At 33.5% G+C, this 3,879-nt stretch overlaps 1 protein-coding gene across 5 annotated transcripts in view; it reads right to left on the bottom strand.

Moving 5' to 3' along the window:
- Nucleotides 1–3,842: 3,842 nt before the first annotated feature.
- LOC106880487 (uncharacterized) overlaps nt 3,843–3,879 on the bottom strand; it is a 127,472-nt gene continuing 127,435 nt past the window's right edge. For all 5 annotated transcript variants that reach the window (XM_052969925.2, XM_089356050.1, XM_089356049.1 and 2 more), the window contains exon 4: nt 3,843–3,879. This exon is cut by the window's right edge and continues 1,852 nt beyond it. The gene's annotated coding sequence lies outside the window, so the exon portion shown is untranslated.

Below are 3,879 nucleotides of genomic sequence, written 5' to 3'. Positions count from 1 at the left end.
TAAAATGTAATGGTGTAAAATATAATGGTGAGAGAGAGGATGTATGTATTTAGTTGTATCGACTTTTTAAGTGTTGTTATTTGATGTAAATTGTAATGGCGTGTAAGAGATAGTTACTTTTGTAATTATTTTTATCCATTTGTTTCATTGGTCGTCGTTATTTGTTGTTGTATAAAATATGTTGCTTGGTTTTCAAATTGTATATTGGGATCGTGTTGCCGCTGATGTAAACTGTAATGTTGAGAGAGGAGATGGAAGGGGGGGGGAGATGTTGCATGTCCGTTGGATGTAGAAGATGAAGCTGCTGTGCTGACGAAGGGAGGGAAATAGAGCTGAGCGGAGGCCAGGTGTAGGCGAAGTGTGAAGTATTTGCAGGGAACCGCCTAAGAATGTAAATGTTGTCATAAAAGCATTGTTGACTGTTTGAGAGTCGTACGGAAGTGAAATAGTAACGTTTCCATGGTCCTCCGATGCCTGGCGAATGGGGGTTGGTGAGGAACAAGAGCTGATTTTTGAGCAGGGTCTGATTTGTAATGAAGCTTTGTAACGCCGCGAGAATCAGCCTTTTTACAGCTGATGTTTGAGAGTGTCAAATGCACTGCAATGAATATTAACCTACACCTACTTAGAAAGTACTGACAAAAAGGCAAAAATTAAAAAAGAATTGAAAAAGTTATAAAACTACGAAGCGAAATAATCGTATAAAACCTCCTTGTACACAATGTTTTTTGTTTTTCCTTGTGGAACGAACGCGAAAGCATCACTCTTGCTGCCCACACGCGAGCAGCCAACGTAAATAGAGCAACCGTTATAGTGATGAATGAATGAATAAATGAATGATTCAATCAATCAATCAATCAATCTATCTATCCTCTCATTCTCTCTATATACACACAAACATACACACACACACACACACACACACACACACACACACACACACACACACACACACACACACACACACATACATATATATAGGTAATAGTTGAATGTGATTCTGGTGAATTTCACAAAGTAATCAATACACATACGTATACTTACCTTACTATACAGTGTTATGCCTTCCCCAAAATACATAAGCATCGCATAGGCGCTTCCAATTAAGAAACATACCATAAAAATGATCTCTTCGATAATTAATATATCATTCAGAGTCCCATATATCACACAAAAAATGCCGCTTGGGACAAAGAATATAACTACTGCTAACACGATTTGGAATTTATCATTGCATAAGTCCAGCAATTTACAAAGTGTTCTATGTTTTTTCGAAGCTTCGGCTATCAGATGACTTTTAACTTTGCACTTATCTATGGATTCTCCATGATTTATATCGAGCATATTTTGTCGAAAGTCTTCGGTAAGTTTATCGAACTCTTCTTTCACGAATATTATAAGGAAAGCGGAGACTAAGTTATCGTTATCAAGCATTAAACTAATAGCTAACTTTAGCATATGAGATGTTATTATAATTGGTAGAAAAAAGTTGTCAGAGTCTGACGCTGGGAACGAGTAGATCTCTAGGAAACGTATATATCTAAAGCAAACTGGAAAAATTACGACGTAAACAAATTGTGTAATGTAATCCATTAAAATAGCAAAGAAAACAATACGCTTTCGTTTATACCATATGTTAGCGAAATGTTTCCGTCGATCTGATGGTATTCTATACTCAGTAAAGCAAGTTGATTTCTCAAACTGGTCATACTTTTGCATCAGGAAATAAAGTAAGCATATTATACGAGACAATTTTGATAATAAAATAAAGGTTGATACCATTAATAATCCCACTTCTGTTTCTTTAAATATTGACCAAATGAACAGAAAATAACGCAGAGCATCAGCCAATATCATAGCATAGAGTAAGCAATAAGATAAATAGGAAATGCGATCGAATAATCCAAGGGAATTCCAAATATTTCGTGTCATTTTCATGCGGCGTAGAGGGAAGTAATCTGGTGGTTTTAAGGAATGAATAAAATCATAAAGGCTACATTCTTTTGTAAATCCTTTGTTTCCATCTGAAGTCGAAGACGTCATTTTAAAAAATAATTACAACGTATCACAATATTGTTTAAAGATCCGAACAAATTTTAAATCACGTCAGTACATGAAACTTTCTTTAATGCGTATGAAAATTCCTTTAGTATATGAAATTTCCTTTAAAGTGTATGAAAATTGATGAAAAATATATACATACATACAAACATACATGTATTTATGTATTGTGCATTGCCACTTGCTGATTTTAGTTGGTTTTAATTATGCCTTTTTTGTGTTACAATGAACGCAGCTGGTAGTGAATGACTGATTCAGTTCTACAAGGTTATCCAGTAGAATCCACTAAAGAAATGATGTATAGAAATGAAATAAGTGTTGTTTGTTTCAGCAGTGAACGAAACTAGGCGTTGCCTTTTACTGTCGTCATCGTTATCATGTGGCAAACCTCATTTGTTTAAAGGCATGATTAATCTTTATTTACTGATACTCAAATAACTAATTAGTTTTTATTGGACAGCATTGATAGTTTCCCTGCAACTAACAAGCGACTGATCTTGTTGCATTTGCTTCATTGGATACAATGAGAGAAATATATTACACACATGCGACAAAAGTATTATGAACACTTACATTTCTTATACGAAATTCTCGAAAGGCGTTATCAGACGATTAAATCCTCGTCTATATATACGTAAATAATTATGTACTTTGACTACAACATTAGAGCATTTTAGCTCACTCTTATTTCTAGCAATGTAGATGTTTAAAATATCCTAGTTGCATAGTAACAATTATAGTCTTCCATCATTTACTATAAGCACACTCATATTCTAATTTTGGGGTATTTATGAAAGAATTTATCATGTACCATTATCATGCTACATGATTAATCCTCTCCCTCTTTTCGATACCCTCCAAGCTATTCCATCACAACTCAGTCATAAGAACTACACTTTACATTCGTCATGTTTTTACGAATGGTCATTACTTTTTCCGAATCACAGATGGCATAATACTTCAATATTTTCTCCCTTGCATATAGATATGTACAGGGTTGGTCAAAAGTCACCTGACAGCAAATCAAAACCGTTTAATTCAGAAATTTATTTATGTTCAACAACTGAATGAATTTAATAAAAGAATCTAAATATGAAACATCATGAAAACAGTTCAAACTGAAGTCCTTCTCGAGTGATACATTTTGCCATTCGAGTTAATGCAGAATAACAGATAGAATTTATCGCATTTTTGATTTACTGTCGGTTGACTTTCAGTCAACCCTGTATATATATATGTGTATTTATGCACACGCACACACAATCCTATCTGAATATTTTAGGCGAACATATTTCACTCCCTGCTGAGGAGTTTCCATCTTTTAAAATCCCGATAGTTATTTCATAACTATGTTTCTTTTGACTCTTATTTGTTTTGCGTAGCTTAACTTCAATCATCGATTTCATATTTATTACCACAAAGTATTTACTCAAAATTCCCGATTATTTTTTTATATATATACAATTGGAAGGGGGAAATAGATTCGTATTTGAAATTTTAGCTTGTGCTGTGCCCTGATGGTGAGTGACTGTGAGATAATCTTTTCTATACCAACCTTGCACGATTAAACATCTTCATTCAAATCATAGACCAAGGAAGAGAATACATAAAATAAACAAAACATTCTTTTTCTTACGCGTTACAACAATCTTAAAATTTGTGAAATTTTGTACTTTTGACACTTCACAGTCATTAACCGTTTCTAAAAACAAAACATAATGAAAAAAACAAATGAAATCGAATCAAATGAAAATAATACAAAAACAAATGCAGACTGGTTGGATAAGTGTTTATTTATGCAACATCATTTATAAAGAT

The sequence above is a fragment of the Octopus bimaculoides genome, chromosome 8, assembly GCF_046866305.1.
Source record: "Octopus bimaculoides isolate indiv1 chromosome 8, ASM4686630v1, whole genome shotgun sequence".
In the NCBI taxonomy this organism is placed as follows: domain Eukaryota; kingdom Metazoa; phylum Mollusca; class Cephalopoda; order Octopoda; family Octopodidae; genus Octopus; species Octopus bimaculoides.
The sequence above is the reverse complement of the archived record's forward strand: the minus strand, read 5'-3'. Positions and strand labels throughout refer to the sequence as shown.